Raw genomic sequence first — 11,464 nt, forward strand, 5'->3', positions numbered from 1 at the left:
TAACAATTTTTATGTAGGCTACACAAATAAACTGTCTACATGATATATGACTCGTTATAATTTATAATAATAATGAAAAGAACACTTGTCAATACAGTAAATCAACGGAACAAATCACGCAGCGTCATATAGGCTACAGACTTAACTATAGACATTAACTAAAAACATTTTTACATTAATGGAGAGCCCCATTCAAGCTAACATCTACTCACCTATGTAAAGATGAATTTATATATTGCACTATTCGATCTCACTTGTTGTCAGATCCTTCATTAATTTGCATTTTATCGATAGTTTATGTTCACCTGTCTAAACAAGCATGTTTGGTGACACGTTATAGGATACTGAAAGTTGATTGGCTTGAATGGTTACTTCTCTGACAGTGATTGGTTACATATGTGGAAGCAACATTTCATTTAGCCTCCTGTGCTTGATAGGGGTGTTTCTCAATAGTCAAGTTGATGCTTCCTCACTTCGTTTCCTCCTCCGTCCTGCAGCCAAATTTAATGTCCATTTCAGGGAAAGTCTGTTAACAAGTATCTCATTTCAAGCATGCTCTTCACAGACACTGCTGTCTTCTTGAAAACCAAGGAAACTAACATTTGAAAAATGTACAGAAGCACAGTTGTTGGTTATGGAAGAAATTGAAAACTATAAGTTTGAGGGACAGTTGTATTGTGAAAAAAAAAAAAAATAATAATAATAATAATAATGACACAATTGGAATTGGCCATTGCATGGTTTCAAAATGGTTTATTTCACCCTTTGTTTAAATCATAAATGTTTTTAACATGATATAATTCATATTTTTATGATGGATTTTTATATTTAAGGCGAGACACCTCATGTGAATAGGGTAAAAAAAAACAAAAAAAACTAATAGATATCACCATACTACCCCAGGTGATTGATTACATTAAAAATTGCAAACATTTTTTGTATTACAAGTTTTCTAAAATGTAATGTTTAAATATGCAAATGAGGCATTATCTAATTAAATATGCGCTACTTTGCATACATTTCTAGAACAAAAATTTGAATATTGGATGACGTCAGGTTCACAGTTCTCGTTTAAATTTTTGGACATATTAAATTCAAAGGTTTTTACAGAGGGAATTTTGGATATCTCTTTTTATCACTCCATAAATCAGAAAATACTATCAACAGCCAGAAAATATATATATATATATATATATTTTACCATTTTTTTTTAGGAATAAAATGTATAAAATCAGGCAAATTATATATCAACAAATCCCTCATAAAAAAACCTTCAGAATATAGATAGGAATAAAAGTGTAAAGTTTGGTGTATGTAAGTTCTGCTGAAATGGAGATTTCTGACTCAAAAACTCATTTTGAGAAAACGGCCAAGATAAAGTGCTATAAAACATTTTATATTTTGGATGTTTTCTTTTCGCCAGTCTGTAAAAAACAATTCATGAAAAGCCAAAAAGTGCAAAATCTCAAAACTGACAGGTGCCTGAAAAAAAACAGTGTTTTGCCTGTAGTGTCTCCCCTTAAGTTTAACAAGAACAGAGTAAAGCAAAATAAAGAAAGAAAGAAATAATTATAATAAAAAGATAATATAAAAAAAGGGCATTGTTCAAAGTAAAAAGTTTTAGTTTTAATCAAATTAATAACCTGGTAATAAAAGTGATTGTATTTAAAGAAACACACATAAACAGAATACATGAGTACAGATAATTATCATAGATAATTTAAGCAATAAAGCATTATAATACTTTCCTTATACTGTTTAGCCAATCTACCCTCCTAAATAACAGGCATCTTAATATTTAATATAGCTGGATATGTTTTAGCAAAGTAGTTCATTAGAAATAAAAGAATGGTCAGCAAGAAAACCTAGTGTTGTAGTCAAGACCACCTAAACCAAGACCAGTGTGTGTCGAGACCAAAACAAGACCAAGACTTTGGGGGCTTGAGACCAAGACAAGACCAAGACCAAGACCAAGGCAAGTCGAGACTGAGTCAAGACCAAGACCAAGATCAGACTAGCACTCCTCAAATTCATCTGAAAGATCCACATTTACCTGAGAAATGTCTTATTTCTAATCAATAATTACAATTGGAATAATAAGACACTATATAGAGCTATAGAGCTGTTACCAATCAATTGAAATCAATAACAACAAAGTTCATCTTTACACTGCAGAGGTGGAACAATTGGTACAATTGCTTAATTATATTGCTTAATTATATCATATGTTATAATATAAATATCAAGATTTTATACAAGTACTTTTTTGCAATCATATCTTGCCATTTTTATTAATTTTGGTGACATTTTTGGCACAATGCCTTGTTGATTTCTGACCCGGCACAACAGTAACAAAATAAATGAAATTATTTATTATATATATTATTTAAAAAGTTTTACATCCAATCAAATTAATGATGTTAACAAAGAAATCAGACAATGCAATGGCAATTTAGCCACATCCCTGCAGTTGTGGTCTTGACCGATCTTGAAATAAAATCCTGAGTCCTTTTAGTCTTAGACCAAGACCTTCAAAAAATAGTCTTAAGACCGGTCTCGAGAACTACAACACTACCAAAACCAGAACACAAAAGAGAAGTGGCACCAACATGATTCATGATTATGTAGCTACATACTTCATATGTTTTACTGTATGTTGATAAAGCACAAAAAGTCCAGAGAACCAAAAACAGGACACATCTCAGAGGAAAAGAAGGGAGAGAAGTGGCACCAGCAGCGGAAAGAGACTTTTTTTCAAGCTCTGACCGCTGTTACACAGGATTCCCTCACAGCATTTGTGAGTGCCAGATATAGACCCCAGGGTATTTAATAGATTGTTCCCACATAAAATATCACTTGCACATCCTTTTGTATTCATGTCTATTATGTTAACTGGAAAAAAAGGAGATTGTCATGAGGGGAAACACTAAACAAGAGGACTGTCATTTGTATTTAAAAGCAACAATTCTGTTCATGCAGAACATCATAGATTTTGTGTGGAGAATGTAATCACCTTTTGAACTGAAGCACATTTTCTGGTCACCTGAACATGGTCACAATCTTTGAGCAGTCTTTATTGAACATGTCACAGGTGTAACACATCATCCCATTGAAATATCGCAACAATGCTATATAAATTATTATATGAAAGAATGAATAAGAGTAGTAGTTAATGCAAAGTAGAGACTTATCAAAACAGAAGTGAATTGAGACTTATCACTGCTATTAAAGGGATAGTTAACCCAAAAATGAAAATTCTGTCATCAATATGGGTAACCAAACAATGGATGGATCTCACTGACTTCCATAGTATGGAAAAAATACTATGGAACCATCAACTGCTTGGCTATGCACATTCTTCAAAATATCTTCTTTTGTGTTCAGCAGAACAAAGAAATTCATACAAGTTTGGAACAACTTGAGGGTGAGTAAATGATGACAGAATTTTCATTTTTCTCTTTAAATTAATACACTAAAATATGAAATCCCACCACTGTTAAATTGTAAAACTTTTTTCATATACCTGGTGCCTCTTCGGCGTTGCAGAGGTCTGTGTCACAGTATTGGGGATTAAAAGTCATTTTGTTTTGTCCAAAATGTATGGCATCAGTAACACACACGGCAGGATCAGTGCAGTTCTTCTCACTTCTATCTAATGTACTGCCATCTGAAAAGACCATTAAAAAACTATATGAAGATTGACTAATAAACCTCTTTAATAATGTTTATAATCATGCAATGCTTACTGTTGTAAATGGTGATAGAGCCACACTGAAGAGGACATTTTGTTACATTTTGCATGCATTCTACAGATGAATTGTATTTGTATTTGCACTGGTGGCATCTCAGTGCAAACACTGAAAGATAAAGAGAATGTCATTAAAACAAAAATAAAATTACATTTGTTTCATGTATCAGCATTACAAAGAAGCATATTTAATTGAATTAGGATTTGTTCATCAATACAGATATGTAATAATTTAATCAAGGAATAATCATAAAAATAAAACACATGCAACTGCGCATACCTGCAGAGAAAGAAACAGTGATGAGACCCAGAGTGATGTACAGTCTCATGGCTGGAACGTCTGAAGAATGACACAGTATCAGTGTGAAATCAGTATGCACCTGATTTACAGAGGTGTGGTTTTTGAACTATCTGTTCCAAGTTGAGCCAAGTAGGCAGTAGCATAATTAGGCTGAAATAAGGCAAATCTAAGATTTTACTTTTGCAACTCAAATAAGATGCATATTCTTACTCAAAACAATGAATATTCAAATGGAGATCGGTCAGTATCTCTTAAGGACTGGTCATGTCAGGTTATCATGACTCCAACATCAGTACATCACTTCACCTACACAGAGACTCTCTATTAGATAAGGGTCTTATCTGTGCTTTTGAACTTTTACGCACATTCAAATTTTAATTTATGTCCCATTTGGATGCTTGAGACAATGTTTAATGATCTGAACCTGTAGCAAAGATCGAGCCAAATTTGCCTTTCAAAACAGCATGTCGAATCAAGTACTTTATTGTTTCAAAGCACATTGCAGATCATGTCAATAACACTGAACCAGAAACATATTCACTGATGATCATTGTTCCAAATTTTGCATATCTCTTATAATGATTCTAATGTGATGATATTTGTATTTTAGCATGCAAATATCAAGATCAAGATATCTACCTGGGGCAGTAGGTTAATTTAGGGTTCAAGTTCCTCCCACTTGCAGGCTACATTTCAGACCATGGAGGACATTAACATGTGCTGGTCATATAATTAGAATATCATCATTTATTTCACTAATTCCATTCAAAAACTGAAACTTGTACATTACATTCATTCATTACACACAGACTGATATATTTCAAATGTTTATTTCTTTTAATTTTGATGATTATAACTGACAACTAAGGAAAATCCCAAATTCAGTATCTCAGAAAATTTGAATATTGTGAAAAGGTTCAATATTGAAGACACCTGGTGCCACACTCTAATCAGCTAATTAACTCAAAACACCTGCAAAGGCCTTTAAATTGTCTCTCAGTCTAGTTCTGTAGGCTACACAATCATGGGGAAGACTGCTGACTTGACAGTTGTCCAAAAGACAACCACTGATACCTTGCACAAGGAGGGCAAGACACAAAAGGTCATTGCAAAAGAGGCTGGCTGTTCACAGAGCTCTGTGTCCAAGCACATTAATAGAGAGGCGAAGGGAAGGAAAAGATGTGGTAGAAAAAAGTGTACAAGCAATAGTGATAACCGCACCCTGGAGAGGATTGTGAAACAAAACCCATTCAAAAATGTGGGGCAGATTCACAAAGAATGGACTGCAGCTGGAGTCAGTGCTTCAAGAACCACTACGCACAGACGTATGCAAGACATGGGTTTCAGCTGTCGCATTCCTTGTGTCAAGCCACTCTTGAACAACAGACAGCGTCAGAAGCGTCTCGCCTGGGCTAAAGACAAAAAGGACTGGACTGCTGCTGAGTGGTCCAAAGTTATGTTCTCTGATGAAAGTAAATTTTGCATTTCCTTTGCATTTCCTTTTCCTTAGTTGTCAGTTATAATAATCAAAATTAAAAGAAATAAACATTTGAAATATATCAGTCTGTGTGTAATGAATGAATATAATATACAAGTTTCACTTTTTGAATGTTATTAGTAAAATAAATCAACTTTTTGATGATATTCTAATTATATGACCAGCACCTGTATAAACAAATTTTCTTTTTTTCAACATGTAGAATACAACACAAAAGATTACAGCATTTCTTCTTCGTTCTTCTTTGTTTGTATTGGCTTCCTTTGCGGTTTAGAGTGGAGTTTGAAATTCTAGTTTTTGTTTTTAAGTCCCTAAATAACTCAGCCCCCTCATATTTATCTGAACTTTTATCTTTACATCCTTCCCGAGCTCTTCGATCTAGTAGTCTTAGATTGCTCGCTGTTCCCAGAGCCCTAAACTCTGGAACTGTTACAACAGAGACACCGGAAGCAGAGATAAAAGCAGTTGGGTAGTTTATTAAGACAATCAGCAGAGCAAACAGGTAAGTGAATGGAGATATGGAAGGTCTTGGAGATGAATGAGAGGTAATACTGTCCTTTTCTTTGTGTTGCAGGTGATGATGGAAGGAGACGTTGGAGATGGCAGACAGGAACACTCACACACACACAGGCAGGTAGGAACACGAGGAGTACTGGAGACAATGGAGACGAAGTAGATGATGTAGACAGGTAAGTATCGTTTTGAGAGTCCTTGAGGTAAGTGAACAACGGGGTGTATCACGAACGAGACCGGACAAAGTGTGTGTGTGAGTGTGGGGTTCTTATAGTGTGACTGATGACTGTGGTGATGAGCTTCAGGTGGCGGTGATTAGAATTCCGGTGATTGAGTGCGTGGGTAAGGGAGTGAGGTGGAACCTGACGTGTCTGTGACAGTACCCCCCCTCCCACGGCCCGCTCCTGAGGGCCGAGGACCCCGACGTCGTGGTGGTCGTCCTCGAGGTCGTGGGGCAGGTCTGTCCGGGTGGTTGGTGTGGAAAGTCTGTAACAGAGTAGGATCAAGGATATCATTCCTAGGGACCCATGAGCGTTCTTCGGGACCGTAGCCTTCCCAATCCACCAGATATTCTAAGAGACCACCACGGCGCCGGGAGTCCAGGATCTCTCGAACCTCGTAGGCAGTCCCATCGTCCAGGATGAGTGGAAGGGGGGGCTCAACGGCTGCCACGTCAGGTTCTGTGGAAGGAAGAACAGAAGGGTGGTGAGGTTTTAGGAGTGACACATGGAAGGTTGGATGAATTCTCTTATATTGTGCAGGAAGTTGTAACCGGTAGGTGACGGGGTTGATCTGTCAGAGGATGGTGAATGGGCCAATGAAGCGGGGACTCAGCTTCTTGCAGGGCAGGCGCATCCTGATGTCTCTGGTGGACAGCCAGACCTTCTGCCCCGGTTGGTAGGTAGGAGCGTGGGAGCGCCGAAGGTCGGCTGTCATCTTGCGCCTGCGCAGGGCTCTCTGCAGCTGGTGATGAGCTGAGTCCCATACCCTCTCGCTCTCCCGGAACCAGTAGTCGACCGCTGACACGTTGGAGGGTTCCCCGTCCCAGGGGAACAGTGGGGGCTGGAAGCCGAGCACGCATTGGAAAGGTGTTAATCCTTTTGTAGCTTGACGGAGGGAGTTCTGGGCGTACTCGGCCCAGCCCAGGTACTGGTTCCAGGAGTCCTGGTGGCCATGACAGAAGGTACGCAGGAAGCGGCCAATCTCCTGGATCTTCCGTTCCGTCTGCCCGTTCGACTGAGGATGGTATCCAGACGATAGGCTGACGGTCACACCCAGGAGGGAGAAGAACGCCTTCCAGACTCGAGAGATAAATTGAGGTCCTCTATCAGAGACTATGTCTTCGGGGATTCCATAATGACGGAAGACATGGTTGAACATTAATTCCGCTGTGGCCATGGCAGTGGGTAGACCTTCCAGGGGGATCAGACGGCAGGCTTTGGAGAAACGGTCTACGACTACCAGAATACAGGTGTGACCATCAGATTCAGGGAGGTCGGTGACGAAGTCTACTCCCAGGTGTGACCAGGGTCTCTCAGGAACGGGCAGAGGATTGAGCTTGCCGGTTGGAAGATGGCGTGGGCTCTTGGAGATGGCGCACTCCCTGCAGCCCTGCACGTACCTTCTGACGTCGCTGGCCATGTTTGGCCACCAGAAGCGCTGTTTGAGCAGCGAGAGGGTCTCATTGACCCCCGGGTGACCAGTGCCAAGTGATGAGTGAACGGAGTGCAGGAGTGGAGTGCGTCGTGTCCTGGTGATGTAACGCAAGCCTTGGGGACAACCCGGCGGAGTGCGTGAGGAGGCATTGGAGGAGGGTAAGGTCTCTTCCGACCATTCGATGGGGCTCATGAAGAGAGACTCGGGCAGGATAGTTTCAGGGTCATCATTCTTCTCCTCGGGAGCGTGGAGACGTGAGAGAGCATCGGCCTTGAGGTTCTTCGAACCAGGGCGGTATGAGATGGCGAAGTTAAATCTTGAGAAGAACATTGCCCATCTGGCCTGACGTGGGTTGAGTCGTTTGGCAGCTTTCAGATACTCAAGGTTTTTATGGTCAGTAAGAACTTGGAAAGGGTGGTTAGCTCCCTCCAACCAATGCCTCCACTCCTCAAGGGCGAGCTTGACCGCCAGGAGTTCACGGTCCCCGATGTCGTAATTTACCTCCGCCGGGTTGAGCTTGCGGGAGAAGAAGGCGCATGGATGGAGCTTACTTGGATTCCCCTGTTGCTGTGAGAGGACCGCTCCCACTCCGGTGGTGGAGGCGTCCACCTCCACGACGAATGGTAAATCTGGATTGGGGTGGACGAGGAGGGGAGCGGTGGTGAAGGCTTTCTTGAGGGTCTCAAAAGCTTCTGTGGCAGGCTGGGAACAGGACAGAGACTTGGGCTGTTTACGGAGCAGGTTGGTGAGTGGGCTGACGATGGTGCTGTAATTCTTGATGAAGCGACGGTAGAAATTGGAGAAGCCGAGGAAACGTTGGAGTTCTTTAATGGTAGTGGGAGTTGGCCAGTTCTGGATGGCGGAAACCTTCCCCTCGTCCATCCGGATGCCACTGTGGTCAATCACATATCCCAGGAAGTGGACAGAGGGCTGATGGAAGGAACACTTCTCTGCTTTTAGGAAGAGTTGGAACTGCCGTAAGCGCTTGAGGACCTCCGCAACGTGGTGGCGATGTTCGGCCAAGCTCCGGGAGTAGATGAGGAAGTCATCAATATACACCAGAACGAACTTGTGGAGGAACTCCCGGAGCACCTCATGGATGAAATCCTGGAATACGGAGGGGGCGTTGACCAGGCCATACGGCATCACGAGGTATTCATAGTGGCCGGTGGGCGTGACGAAGGCGGTCTTCCACTCGTCCCCCTCGCGTATCCGGATGAGGTTATACGCGCTGCGGAGGTCCAGCTTGGTGAACACAGTGGCACCGCGGAGATGTTCCAGGGCCGCTGGGACGAGGGGAAGTGGATACCTGAATTTCACTGTAATTTTGTTCAATGAGCGATAATCGATACAGGGCCGCAAGCCTCCGTCCTTCTTGGCCACGAAGAAGAAGCTTGAAGCAGCAGGGGAAGTAGACGGGCGGATGTATCCTTGGTTAAGGGCCTCTTTAATATATTCCTCCATGGCCTTCTCCTCCGGTACAGATAGGGGGTAAATGCGTCCCCTAGGCACTGGCTCACCCGGTAACAGATCGATGGCGCAGTCCCATGGCCGGTGTGGAGGAAGCTTGGAGGCGCGTTGCGGGCAGAAGACGTCACTGAAGGGGGCGTAGTCGGGTGGAACATCGACGGAGCGTTTTTCCACAGGACTTTCGATGGAGGTAGCGTTCACGGAGATATTCTTGGAGAGAGGAGATCTTGGAACAGGAAGTTCTGGGAAGCAGCTGGAGAAGCAGTGGTCGCCCCACTTCAGGACTTCGCCCGTGCGCCAGGAGATGGTGGGATTGTGGAGTTCCAACCATGGGCGCCCTAGAACCACGTCAGCGGTGGATTCCTCCAGAACCAGCAGATGGATGTTCTCCGAGTGGAAGATACCCACTTGCAGTTGAAGGGGACCAGTAACACGACGAATCATCTTTCGGCTTAGGGGTTTGCCCGTGATGGAGTGGACCTGGTAGTTAATCGGAGAAGGCGAGGTCTTGAGCCCGAGGTGTCGACAGAGGGCGCCGGAGATGAAGTTTCCTGCTGACCCTGAATCGAGGAGCGCCACCACTGGAACGGAAGCATTAGCAGCAGTAAGGTTTACGATAGTAGTGAGTGGTTTCATCTTTTGGATAGAAGGAATGATAGCACTCACCACAGGTCGAGGAGGACGGGTTGGGCATGTGGAGATGACATGCCCAGGGGATCCACAGTACAAGCAAAGATTCAGGGTCAGCCTTCTCTGCCTTTCTGCTGGAGACAAATGGGAGTTATCCACTTGCATGGGTTCGGTGGCTGGTTCTGGAGAGCTGACGGGTTCGGACCGACGGAGGAGGGTGGTGGTCAGTGGTTGGCCCTGGTGCTCAAGGAGACACGACTGCATACGAGAACCCACACGGATGGCGAGTTGGATGAATCGTTCGAGTCCTATGGAGTCCTCGTATGCAGCGAGATGCAACCGCACATTAGGCTCCAAACCTTGTCGAAAGGTGGTGATGAGAGCTTGTTCATTCCATCCGCTGGTTGCGGCGAGCGTTCTGAACTGCAAGGCATAATCGTTAACAGTCTGGTTTCCTTGTTTTAAATTGTACAGTTTCTCACCAGTAGAAGAATCAGCCAAAGGTCTTCCGAAGACTTCTCTGAAGTGGGAGACGAACGCTGGATAGGATTTTACGACTGAGCCTTTTTGAGTCCAGAGGGAATCCGCCCATTGAAGGGCCTTGCCTTGCAGTTGGGAGATTATGAACGCTATCTTCGCCGTTTCGGTGGGATAGAGGTGCGGCTGCATCTCCAGGACCAACTCGCACTGAAGAAGGAATCCGCTGCAGTCCTCCGCCGATCCTGAGTAGGGCGCTGGTTTGGCCATGGGACTGGCGGTGTAAACAGGTGAAGCAGCGGTGACAGTGGATGCGGAAGTGGCAGCGGCGAGGGGTCCTGGTGGCGGTGACTGTGGTTGAGGGGTGAGTGCTCGGCGCAATGCGTCCACGAGCTCTTGAAACGGGTCATTGTAGCTCATGCTGATGTATAGCTGTTTAGGTCCGGTCTTCTGTTACAACAGAGACACCGGAAGCAGAGATAAAAGCAGTTGGGTAGTTTATTAAGACAATCAGCAGAGCAAACAGGTAAGTGAATGGAGATATGGAAGGTCTTGGAGATGAATGAGAGGTAATACTGTCCTTTTCTTTGTGTTGCAGGTGATGATGGAAGGAGACGTTGGAGATGGCAGACAGGAACACTCACACACACACACAGGCAGGTAGGAACACGAGGAGTACTGGAGACAATGGAGACGAAGGAGATGATGTAGACAGGTAAGTATCGTTTTGAGAGTCCTTGAGGTAAGTGAACAACAGGGTGTATCACGAACGAGACCGGACAAAGTGTGTGTGTGAGTGTGGGGTTCTTATAGTGTGACTGATGACTGTGGTGATGAGCTTCAGGTGGCGGTGATTAGAATTCCGGTGATTGAGTGCGTGGGTAAGGGAGTGAGGTGGAACCTGACGTGTCTGTGACAGGAACAGGTTACCAGTTAATATTAGATCTGCTCAGACATTACAAATGTTTAATCTTTGCTTAAAACTTATTATTTTTACATTGCTTTTAATGTCCCTTGAAGGTTTATTTTTGTATTTTGACTTCTGTTGGTATTTTGATTTCCTTTTGCTATTTTGTTGGTCAAATTGTCTCAATTTTATGTGACATTTTATTTGTGACATTATTATTTAATTGTTTTTGCTTGCACTTATGCTTTGCTGCTGTTTTAATGG

Source organism: Chanodichthys erythropterus, chromosome 2, assembly GCF_024489055.1.
Source record: "Chanodichthys erythropterus isolate Z2021 chromosome 2, ASM2448905v1, whole genome shotgun sequence".
Classification (NCBI taxonomy): Eukaryota; Metazoa; Chordata; class Actinopteri; order Cypriniformes; family Xenocyprididae; genus Chanodichthys; species Chanodichthys erythropterus.